General features: G+C 35.7%; 1 non-coding gene across 1 annotated transcript; it reads left to right on the top strand.

The window, feature by feature from the left end:
* Positions 1 to 10534: 10534 nt before the first annotated feature.
* LOC127116754 (small nucleolar RNA R71) lies at positions 10535 to 10641 on the top strand. Its single transcript, XR_007801545.1, has one exon. It is a non-coding gene; the product is annotated as a small nucleolar RNA R71 (small nucleolar RNA).
* The last annotated feature ends 2834 nt before the right edge of the window (positions 10642 to 13475 follow it).

The raw sequence follows: 13475 nt of genomic DNA on the forward strand, positions 1-13475 counted from the left end.
ACTTTTTGTGTCCTCTTTTGTTAGTCTTCCCAGAGTTTCTTACAACTTTGGGTCTTTTAACAGAACGATAATCATGAGAGATTTGTGTTGGTGTAAGCCCTAGAGGCCAATACTTTTGGTATTTGTATCGAATTATTTATTAATAATAAAAGGCTTTTTCTTTATTATGTTTGTTTAATAAAGTCCCTGGAATAGATAGTCCGTTTAATGTATCAAGTATGACTTAATCATGAGATCACATTAAACATAAGGACACTATTCTTAAAGTATCCGTAGTCGAGCTTTATTGTGAAGTGGGATAACATTAAAGCATTAAGACTATTATGTATATAGACTGATGATCACATCTCATGGATCATGGATAAGGAGTTATCAAGTCTTAAACATAGGTATGAATATTAAGAGTAATATTTACACTGGATTGACCCGCTATGAGATTACTATATAGAATGTTATGCAAAGTGTCATAAGTTATTCTCATGGTGATAATAGTGTATACCACTCTTCGACCTGAAACCACTATGGATCCTAGATGTAGAGTCGAGTGCTTTATTGCTGATCCAACGTTGTCCGTAACTGGATAACCATAAAGACAGTTGATGGGTACTCCATAAAGCATGCTGAGGGACATGAGTGACCTAGATGGAATTTGCCCATCCTGCGTAACAGGATAAATGTCTATGGGCCCAATATTGAACTGGACAAGGATGACACGGTCTATGCCTTGTGTTCAATATAGACCTAAGGGCAAAAGAGTAATTATACACATAATTATTATCACAGAAGGATTTGTCAGATCACATGACATTTTCGTGACTTGGGTAACAATGATGTGTTGCTAGATACCGCTCACTGTTTATTATGTTAAATGCATGATTTAACATAATTGCCAACGTCGCGAAAACCTACAGGGTCACACACAAAGGACAGATTGATGAGAGATAGAGTAACTAAGGAACATCGTAAGGTACGGTGTACTTAAGTAGAATACGAAATATGGTAAGGTACCAAATACTTAAGTGATTTTAGCATATTATGAGATATGTGCCAAAATACACTTAAGTGGGCTTTTTAGCTTGAAGCCCGCACAAGTGGTTCTATAAATAGAACCCTTGGGTAGAAGCATTATAACTCTAATTGGAATTTCGTTTCCCTCTCTCTCTCACTCAAAGCCTTCATTCATAGCAGCTAGCACTGAGACTGAAGGAATCCGTTCGTGTGGACTGAGTAGAGACATTGTCATCGTTCAATGTTCGTGATCGCCACAAGAGGTAACGATTCTATCACTGATCATGCCCATTCGTAAGGATCACTAAATGGAGAAATTTTTAAATTCCGCTGCGCCTTGGATGGCAATTCTCCTTCAGTGGTATCAGAGCCACTTACGAAACCATGAATCTGATAACTGTTTATTTTCTGTATTAATACGATTAAAATAGAATGAATCAAAGATTAAATTGAGATCGATCAAGTTATATATATGATATAAGTAATCTTGATGCAAAATACATTATATATGATATAGTGTTCTCGTTTCGTTCATTCAAACACTCAATGATTGTTTTCCTTTGAGCGATCAATGGTCATTTGCTTCTTGATCCGACATTAGTATGGTGAAGCAATGACGTGTTAATCAATCATACTGAATCAACAATCGAGATGTGTTTGACGGTCTGAAATTGGTGCATCAGGGTTAGTGACGGCACAAGGGTTGTGTTGTCAGAGAGTTATGCGATTGGGGTTGTGATTGCACAAGAGTTGTGCTTTCTAACTCTTTTTCGAATAGTGTTAACCGGTTAACGCATATGGTTAACCGGTTAACGCAAGATGAAATACAACTTTCTAACACTTTTTCAAACAGTGTTAACCGGTTAACATATTTGGTTAACCGGTTAACGCAAGAAGGAACACAGTTTTCTAAGAGATTTTCAAACAGTGTTAACCGGTTAACGCATTTGGTTAACTGGTTAACGCAAGGAAGAAAACAATTTTTTGAACAGATTTCAAACAGTGTTAACCGGTTAACGCATTTGGTTAACCGGTTAACGCAAGGTAAAATTCACCCGTTCGGCTAACTCTGTGTAATGTGATCTGTCGTCGAGATTTAATTTGGTTTTAATTGATTAAAAGAATTAAAATTGATAATAATAATAATGTGTTTATTATTGTCTTGTGATGATCAGTTATAACCTTAGTTTTCCTTTATTTTGTTTTGGGTTTTAAAATACGACCTACGTGTCGTGCCTCTCTTTTAATCTCTCAATGTAACTTCTTTTCTCATCTCACTCCCTCGTATGTAAAACGAGTTTCTTTATGTAATGTAATGTTATGAAGAAAGCAAAGAAGTCAGTGCCAAAGGAGGACAACCTTGAAGATCTTGCTTGAGGAAGCTTAGATCGTTATTAGGTTAGCTTAGGTTCTCTCATTGGCTTGGGAGAACAACTGCGCTAGGGGCCATAACTGTTTCATTATGTATGTATGTATGTTGATGCATATGAATGTATGTTGATGCATGTGAGCGACAATTTATATGATAAATAAGCCGGTGAGATCAGAAAAATTGCAATTCCCTCCAATTAAATATTAAGTTTATGCTTTCCAAGTTTTAACACTCATCAAGACTAGTATCGAATAATGTAGGTTTCGCCTACGCGAGGTGCATGTTCTATATTAGTAAGGTGCGATGGGATAATTGTAATATCCAACTGTTAAAACAATGGGTCAAACTTAACTAAACAAATTATAATAATATTATATATGTTTGTTTTCCAAGTTTTAGCACTCATCAAGACTAGTATCAGATAATGCAGGTTTCGCCTACGCGAGGTGCATTTTCTATATTTGTAAGGTGCGATGGGATAATTGTAATATCAAACTGCTAAAACGATGGATCAAACTTAATTATAGTAATATTAAATATGTTTAGAAGCAAGAGTTGGGAATGATCCATATGATGGATTGGAATAAGGAGTTATTCACCCAACTGAAATTTTCGAGAGTTGTATGAGATACAATTGGAAGGAGTTCCTACCTAAATAACCTAGTTTTGTGTAATCCGCCTACGCGGACTTAGAACGAAGTGAAATATGGATCTCGACCCACTAGAAAATCTTCCAATGGGATTTTCCGAATCAGATGATGAGGGTCATTTGTTTTGAGTAAAATAGTGGGAGCATATTTAATTAAATGCCTAATTAAATATGTCAATGATACTTATATTTTCATTAATCCTTATGTAGATTACCATGACAACAAACACCTCTAACGACATCTTTGCGATCAATCCTTGACAAGGAAAAATTGTCTGGGACAAATTTTCTGGATTGGTACCGAAACCTGAGGATTGTCCTCAAACATGATAAAGGGAAAGGCAATGAAGTTGCCAAACCCAAACCCATTATTGCTGCTTTGAAGCCTAGTGGAGGCATAGCAAAAGAAGGCACCTACCTGCTTCCATTGCGGTAAGACCGGACACTGGAAGAGGAACTGCCCAAAGTACCTGAAAGATAGGAAGAATGGAGTAGAGACTTCAACTTTAGGTATTTTTGTTATTGAAATTAATTTATCTACTTCTGCATCATGGGTATTAGATAATGGATGCGGTTCTCACATTTGTACAAATGTGCATGGACTAAAAAGGAGTAGAGATTTGGCAAAAGGTGAAGTCGACCTACGAGTTGGCAATGGAGCAAAGGTTGCTGCTTTAGCCGTAGGAACTTATGTATTGACTATACCTAGTGGTTTAATAATTCAGTAAGAGAACTGTTATTATGTACCTGCAATTAGCAGGAATATTATTTCCGTTTCTTGTTTAGACAAGTTTGGTTTTTCATTTATAATAAAGAACAATTGTTGCTCAATTTATTTGAATGATATATTTTATGTTACTGCACAAATGAACAATGGACTATATGTCCTTGATCTTGAAATGCCTATTTATAACATTAATACTAAAAGGATGAAACCTTATGAGTTAAATCCAACTTACCTTTGGCATTGTCGATTAGGCCACATAAATGAGAAACGCATTTCCAAACTCCATAAAGATGGACTCTTGGACTCTTTTGATTATGAATCATATGAGACATGTAGATCTTGTTTAATTGGAAAGATGACAAAGTCTCCATTCACAGGAAAAGGTGAAAGAGCTAATGATCTTTTGGCCCTCATACATACTGATGTATGTGGACCACTGAACATACCAGCCAGAGGAGGTTTTCAGTACTTCATCACATTCACTGATGATTTCAATAAATATGGTTATGTGTATTTAATGAAACACAAATCAGAGTCCTTTGAAAAGTTCAAGGAATTCAAGAATGAAGTACAAAACAAACTAGGTAAGAATATTAAAACTCTTCGATCAGATCGAGGTGGTGAGTATTTAAGCCTAGAGTTTGATGACCATCTGAATGATGGCCATACTAGAGCAATGAGCATTAGGGGTATGCCTGATTGGCTCTAGTGCTAGTGGGAGATTGTTGGTGTAAGCCCTAGAGGCCAATACTTTTGGTACTTGTATCGAATTATTTATTAATAATAAAAGGTTTTTTCTTTATTATGTTTGTTTAATAAAGTCCCTGGAATAGATAGTCCGTTTAATGTATCAAGTATGACTTAATAATGAGATCACATTAAACATAAGGACACTATTCTTAAGGTATCTGTAGTCGAGCTTTATTGTGAAGTGGGATAACATTAAAGCATTAAGACTATTATGTTTGTAGACTGATGATCACATCTCATGGATCATGGATAAAGAGTTATCAAGTCTTAAACATAGGTATGAATATTAAGAGTAATATTTATACTAGATTGACCCGCTATGAGAATACTATATAGAATGTTATGCAAAATGTCATAAGTTATTCTCATGGTAATAATAGTGTATACCACTCTTCTACCTGAAACCACTATGGATCCTAGATGTAGAGTCGAGTGCTTTATTGATGACCCAACATTGTCCGTAACTGGATAACCATAAAGATAGTTGATGAGTACTCCACAAAGCATGCTGAGGGACATGAGTGACCTAGATGGAATTTGTCCATCCTGCGTAATAGGATAAATGTCTATGGGCCCAATATTGAACTGGACAAAGATGACACGGTCTATGTCTTGTGTTCAATATAGACATAAGGGCAAAAGGGTAATTATACACATAATTATTATCACATAAGGATTTGTCAGATCACATGACAGTTTCGTGACTTGGGTAGCAGTGATGTGTTGCTAGATACCGCTCACTGTTTATTATGTTAAATGTGTGATTTAACATAACTGCCAACGTCGCGAAAACCTACAGGGTCACACACAAAGGACGGATTGATGAGAGATAGAGTAACTAAGGAACATCGTAAGGTACGATGTACTTAAGTAGAATACGAAATATGGTAAGGTACCAAATACTTAAGTGATTTTGGCATATTATGAGATATGGGCCAAAATACACTTAAGTGGGCTTTTTAGCTTGAAGCCCACACAAGTGGTTCTATAAATAGCACCCTTGGGTAGAAGCATTGTAACTCTAATTGGAATTTCGTTTCCCTCTCTCTTTCTCTCACTCAAAGCCTTCATTCATAGCAGCTAGCACTGAGACTGAAGGAATCCGTTCGTGTGGACTGAGTAGAGACGTTGTCATCGTTCAACGTTTGTGATCGCCACAAGAGGTAACGATTCTATCACTGATCATGCCCATTCGTAAGGATCACTAAATGGAGAAATTTTTTAGTTCTGTTGCGCCTTGGATGGCAATTCTCCTTCAATTTGTGCATGATACTTAGTTTTTAGAATGGAGTTCTTATCCTTAGTATGCTTTTGTGTCTGTGCAGAACTATCAAGCTCAGTGCTAGTAGGCACGAAATGCACATAAAGAGGTTTTGATTTGACCTTCTGACTTTTGTCGGGTTTTATAGATTATGTACAACTCAAACCTTTCCTGCCGTTACCACTAACTCCCTTTATTAAGGAATCCATTTTGCTTCTATCTATGCTTTTAGCCAGAAAGTACTGGAATGCTATGTCATATCTGATGATGCAATCAGTATCAGATGCTTCTAAAATTATTTCCTCCTCTAGTTTTGAAGTTTTTCTTTTCAAAGTTGAGTTAATACTTTCTAAATAAAATACTTTTTCATTTAAAGAGGAAATATCTTTCTCAAGCTCTTTTTGAGTTTCACAAGTAATTACTTGGACTTGTTTAAGGTCCTTGTATTTACTCTGAAGACTCTGGTACTTTTCCAGCATTTTCAAAAAGACATGATTCAATATCAGAACGAGATAGGTTAGAAAATACCTCTTAAGAATCAAATTCAAATTCTGATTATGATAATACCTTATCTTCTGGTTCTTCAGAGCTTATAGGATCCTCTGTGGTTTCCATCAGTGCAACATTTGCTTTTTCTTCGTTAGAGTCTTCTTCTTCAGATTCTGAGTCATCCCAGGTAGCGATCAATCCCTTCTTGACTTTAGAGAAGTTATTCTTGGGCCTTCTGTCCTTCTTCATCTTAGGACAGTCATTTTTGTAGTGGCCTAACTCCTTGCACTTGAAGCAAATAACTTCTTTTCTGGAAGCTTGCTTCTTTTGTCCAGATGAATAATCAAAGCGACCAACAGTCCTTCTGACTCCCTTGAACTTCCCTTGACCGATTTACTCGTGTTTCCAGAGTATGTTGACTCTCTTATAGATTAGAGACAACTCATCATCATCATCTGAGTCTTCATCAGATCCTTCTGATTCTTCCTCAACCTAATAGGCTCTTGTCTTCTCAGGCTTAGATTTTAGAGCAACAAATTTACCTTGCTTCGAAGGTTCATCTTCTTCTAGATCAATCTCACGACTTCTTAAAGAACTAACAAGTTCTTCAAGATTGATGTTGTTGAGATCCTTTGCCAGCTTCAAGGAAGTTACCAGAGGTCTCCATTTTTGGGGAAAACTTTTGATAATTTTCTTGACGTGATCAGCTGTAGAGTACCCTTTGTCCAGAACTTTAAGTCTTGCGAAAAGCATCTGAAACCTTGAGAACATAGTCTCAACTTTTTCATCATCTTCCATTTTGAAAGCCTCATATTTCTGGATTAAGGCCAAGGCCTTTGTCTCCTTTACTTGAGTGTTTCCCTCATTAGTCATTCTCAGAGAGTCAAAGATAGATTTGGCAGAATCCTATTTGTTATCTTCTCATACTCCGCATAAGAGATAGAATTAAGAAATATGGTTATGGCCTTATGATGATTTTTGAAGTCTTTCTTCTATTGATCAAACATATCACTTCTTGCTAAAGTATTTCCTTAAGCATTTACTGGGTGAACATAGCCATCTACTATGAGATCCCAGAGATCAACATCGTAACCAAGAAAGAAACTTTATATTCTGTCTTTCCAGTAGTCAAATTTCTCACCATCAAAAATAGGTGGGTTTTCAATGTAATGATCTCTATCATTATTATTAACAACGTTAGCAGCAACCATTATTTTTCACACAACTGGGTCGGTACTGAACACTATGAAGTGTTGATAAAACTATTATCACAATCATCACTGGAGCTCTGATGTCAATTGAAGGTGTGAAAAACATAAGAAAGGGAGGGTTTGAATTAGGTTTTACAAGAAAAATCTTTAGCCAAAACAAAAACACCACTAACAAGTTAATAACAAAGAGATAAAAACACAAGTATTTTTATCCTGGTTCGCTCGAAGTCAAAGCTAATCCAGTCCATCCGCCAAGGTAATTTTTCCTTATACGCAAGGACTTAATCCACTATAATAAATAGATTACAACAAACACAAAGAATAACCTTCTTTTTCTTCTCAAGGATCCAACTAAACCTTAGTCTCCTTAAGGACTCGCAAAGAACAACCTTCTTTGTCTTCTTAAGGAGAACCTCCTTATGGAATCAAACAAAGAGTTTGAATAATATTTTGTGTGTTACAAGATGCTTCTATACAAGTAAATTTTACACAAATAAATAGCAAACACTTAAAGAAAAACTATATACAAAATAATGATAGCTTTTCACAAAGAAAATAACTTGTCAAAAATATTTGCGTAACAGGTTGGTTTTTCTTCAAGTCTCCAAGTCTTGTTTATATAGCATGAGCATAAGACCGTTGAAGGGTAAATTGGGTAAAGCGCATTTGAGCGGTTGTCCACTGTTGGATAGGAAAGGAATGATACCGAGTACATCATTTCTCCCACAAAAGCAGTGATATGTGTGATGTATAGTGCTATCCTTGTCCACAAAATCAGGTAGTGGAAATGTTTTTCATTTTCTACCATGTACTATTTGATCACGTCCCTATTTTGATCTTATCTACAAATTTATTGACTTCTGATGAAAGTTGATGAAGCATGAAATGAAGAACTAGAGAACTAGATTCAGAAACTTTAGAACCTTTGGTCAGAACCTTGACATTGTCACTAGTCTGGCTTGAGGTCTTCACTATCTTTAGAATCTTTAAAGTCTTCAGAATCCTCAGTCAGAACCTTGATAACTTCAATCGTCTGGCTTGAGATCTTCTGAATCTTCAGCTTCATAACACAACTACAGAAGTTTGCCATTCTTCAGAAGTTTGGTGATTAGACTTACATCCAGAAGCCCGGACTGAGAGAACATTGCAGCAATAACACAGTGTTTTCCTCATAAGCTTCTGATGAGTGAAATACCTCAGAAGTAGAAAGAACATTGCAACAACAATATTGACGTCTTTCAGAACTTCTAATAACTTGCGCAGAAGCGGATTTATAACACATGGTTTAGAAATTGATGATGTTTCACATCATATATTCAGAATCTGAACTGGTTGTTAAAGCTACACAATAATAAACCATTAGGGTACCAAATTTTTTCTCACACAAATATTATATTGTTATTATTAAAACTCAAGGTATAAATGCAGAACCAAATCTTGTTCTAACACACATCATACCATATTTAGGAAGATTTTACAGATTGATGCATCAAGTCATTAAACTCTTGTGTTATGATCCCATTTGACCCAAAACATGTTACAAAGCATTACATGACATGTTTACAAGTTAACTTGAGTGAAAATAGGTCACATGGAGGAAAACCCGAGTTATGTGCAAAAAGCAAGTTTTTCCCAAAATGGATAAAAGCCAGAGGGATAACATCTCTAATTGAAGCTCCCCTACATCACCTAAATCATGTAGATGCAAAACAGACTGAACGGAGACAAATTACCAGGTCAGACACAGTCACCCTTGTCTACCAAGTTTCACTTTTGAGCATGTTTCTACCTTCACCATTTTCCTAATAAACCTCCTCCATTCTCCCTCCAAATAATCCCAACATCTTCCCTATAAATAGGGGAAGGTGTCCCATGATATAACCAATCTTTTCAAGCCAAGAAAACCTTGCTTCGAAACCACACTTCACCTCCCAAAACATATTTTCGGTTTCCAAGTTTTGAGCTATTTCAACCTAAGTTAACCACCCAGAAACCTTCACAGAACCTCCCTCAAGCTTTCCGAAACACTAAAACCAGTTAAAATCACCTTCCCTGAGCTATCCATACTCGTCGGAGCTACCAAATGAAATTGATTCTGACCAGGAAGTTGCACTTAGCATTTTCACTCAAACAAGTTATCATCTTACTCGTTTTTCCTCTCTGATGTTAAACCCCATGGTATAAACCTTGATTACTTCATACTCATCATTTAATTTTAGTTTTAGGTCAAGTTTCATTTCAGAGTTCTTGATAAATACTCCACACTCAGAGCCAATCAATGAGTCACGAGTATGGAGAAGACAATGATGAGGTGTATGGGAGTTGAATCTATGATTGGTTCCTTCTAAAAACACGAGTTGTAGAAATTGAATTTCAATGGTTGAAGGTTGAAGACGACCTTTGTGTCTGTTGGCTCGCGCATGTTTTGAATTCAAAAATATCCCTTATCTGGTTCTCATTGGTTGTTCAGCGCGTGTGTTTTATTTTTAGTTGAGTCTTATTATTTTATTTTTTGAACGCGTTAGCTAACACTATAAGGCGCTTCGCCCAGGGGTTCAACGCCTAGCGCACCCATGTTTATTTTTCTCTCCCTTTTTCTTTTTTTTTCATTCATTTTCTTATTTTTTCTGATTTTCTTTCATTTTCATTTTATTTATTTCACCATTTATATCACTTTTAATCAAAATATTTTCCAAACACACCTTGATTATTTTTTTTCCCTTTTATTTTATTCCAAATTTTATGTATTTTATTTTGACCTCTTTTATTGGCTTTTCATGCCTTTATTGATGATGGTTGACAAAGCCTATTTGGTCATGGACTTTGGTTTCTATGGTTGATAAAACCTTCAATACTTCAAATCTATCAATGGATGGTCAATGGATCATTCATGATACTTTGAGGTATTGATAGGTTGCCTCTATTTAACCATACTTAGTTCATTTGATGCATAGATGAAGCCATACTTGTGTGTTCTAACTTAGATCCACCAGGGGATGCATCCATCATATTTCATGAGGATGAAACCAATCCATTGTAGAATGTTTCTAATTGAATACACATTGCTATCTTGTGGTGGGGACATTGCCTCAACGTCTCTTTAAATTTTTCCCAAGCATCAAATAATGACTCATCATCTCCTTTTATAAATGAAGTAATTTAATTTCTCATCTTAACATTTTGGACAAGAGGAAAATACTTTGCTCATTTTTTCAGCTAAGGCATTCCATGTGGCTATGGAATTTGGCTCTAGAGAGTTCAACCAGCTCTTGGCTCTAACCCTTTGAGAGTATGGAAAGAGCCTGAGTCTAAACGCATCGTCAGAAATTCCAGGTATTTTGAAATTGCTAGCTACTTCTAAGAATTGCCTCAAGTGCAAATGTGTATCTTCATCGGAAGCCCCCGAATATTTTCCTATTGCTTGTAATATTTGAAACATCATGGGCTTGAATTTCTTGTAACATTTGAAACATCGTAGGCTTGAATTCAAATTGTATCATTGTGATATGTGGTCTTATAATCTCTGTATTCATGGTATTGGGATCAAACACAACATATTCCCTTATGTTTCTTGCCCTATCATTGGCAATTCCAATAATGTCATTGCCTTACATGACTCATCCCTCTTCAAATATTTCCTCTTCAAAGTATCACTCAAAGTTACCTAAAACAAGAGCAGGTGGAAGACTTACTAGAAAGTGACAAGTAGCTTGAAATATACTTAACAATCTGAGTGTTGTTTCTGGCTAAAGATCTCCCATATATACTAAAATTTGGCAACATGCGCATGCATAAATGAACACTGATCGCGTCACCGGATTACAGAAAATGTCAGAAGCTCAAAAGCTCTTTTCACAAACAAAAAGCAGTGTTTTATACAAAATTAAAATGTTATTTGATAGACTCCCCAACAACGGCGCCAAAAAATTATTGCTTGAAAATGTGTGGTGTCACATGCAAGTGTACATGTTCTTTAAAAGTAGAAATTTATAGATTATTAAGGATTTCGAACCCACGGGGAGTGGAAATAACTTAGATTGATTTGCACAATTAAGTTTGTTGAATGAGCATGAGCAAAAATAACAATAATTGATGGTTATCACGATTTCAGTTTTAAAGTAAACGGTAGCATAAATAACTTTGGTTTAAATAAGTGAAATCAGTAATGGAGAAAATGTTGGGCAATAAACAATTAATGTAACTTATCTATTGTGTTTATATGATGTGTTATATTGTGTCAGATGAGGTCATAATGTGATATTAAGGTGTATTCCTATAACATCTTAAACATATGCAATAAAGCAAGGGATGAATTTCTAAGCCTCACATTTGACTTTAATGCATGTCTAGGTTCATTTCAAATTTCCTTTATGATTATAGCTTTTTATTCCTAAAGTAGATAATCTAGTGATTCTTCTCTTACAATTTTCAGTCACAACAACAAGTTTTATCTTTTCCTAAGATATTCAACCAAGGAATCAAATTTATGACAATAAAGTGCATGATAAAATAAAACATTATTACCACATCACATAACACAAAATACTACTTTATATTAACTTCACATTGCTCAACATAAATTAGTTTATCTCTTGATGAACTCGGTACATACATCAATATTGGATATTAAGCTAAAAATTCTTAAACACGTATTGAAAAAGAAATGAAAACCTAAGAGCAACTTCTTCGTCTTCTTAAAATTTTAAATCAGCAAGAGACAAGTTATGTCACGCCAGATACTGGTAGCTTCTACTCAAGATTAAGGGACGAGAAATTCTTCACTCTGATTTAACTTACTTTCACACAAATCTCTACCAAGTGTTTCTCTATGAGTCTGAATCTCCTTCATTCCTCCAAGAGGTCATTTTACAGTCAAATTTATCTAGGTCTTTGATGGAGTATTGGATCACGAGCCTTTTAATATTCATTACGTCTGGCCCATAATAATTAGAAGTTTTCCCTCCAATTCTCCTTTTTTGTACCGTTGTTGAGAAAGTTACAAACAACATGTGGGGGACAAAGCATCGAGTGGCAGGTTAGTGATGCAAGGAAACAACGGCGGTGCCTTGCAGCAGTCCTACGCTATAGAGAGACAAGTTGCACTATGCTATGGTTATACTATTATGCATTCTTTTGTCTTCTAGTGCCTTGATCTTATCTCTTTTCTTTTTTGACTCAAATGCACTCCAAATTTCTAGTTGATGTATGCCCTAAAACTATGAATATCATTTCTTTGTAACCTCCATTTCATCATGCTCTCCACTTAAAATTGGGGTTAAGACGGTGTTCTAGTTATGTCGTGCCAGGAATTATCATAGTTCATCCCTACACATGTCACAAACACATAAAAACTCACAAATGAGAGCACATATTTTTCTCTTCACAACTTACTTAAAAACAACAAAAGTGCACTAAAATTAACCTAGTAAATTACTTAATAAAAAGATAAAATCAAGTGTTAAATTCTATAATACCTCACACATTGGGAGTTATCACCCCACTTCGAGAAAAACATCATCTACGTTGCCCTCCTTGGCAAAAATAGACATGGTGTAAGAATATAAAGAATATTTTTGTGGAGATGTTGAATTCTTTTGGTTTCCTTTTACAATCTTCCGTGATTTTTTAGCCATATTGCATTAACTTTCTCGAATACAGGATAGCAAAATGTCAAAAGAGAAAAAGATAACCACTCGAGAAGAAGGATAAAAAAAGATCCAAGTCACTACGCCAAAAGAGGGAAAAGAGGGCGCTTTTTTTTTGGCCTATAACAGCGCTTTAAAGTGCCCTCTAATCTGGCGCTGGCATAGGTAAAGACAGCGCTTTTTATCCTGGTGAAAGCGCTGTCTAAAGTGGCTCTTTAAGCCCTTTAAGGGCCACTTTAGAGGGCGCTTTTTACAGAAAGCGCCCTCTAAAGTGGAAACATTTAAGGGTTTAGAGGGCGCTTTTACTGGAAAGCGCCCTCTAAAGTGGAAACTTTTAAGGGTTTAGAGGGCGCTTTTACAGGA

Source organism: Lathyrus oleraceus, chromosome 1, assembly GCF_024323335.1.
Source record: "Lathyrus oleraceus cultivar Zhongwan6 chromosome 1, CAAS_Psat_ZW6_1.0, whole genome shotgun sequence".
In the NCBI taxonomy this organism is placed as follows: domain Eukaryota; kingdom Viridiplantae; phylum Streptophyta; class Magnoliopsida; order Fabales; family Fabaceae; genus Lathyrus; species Lathyrus oleraceus.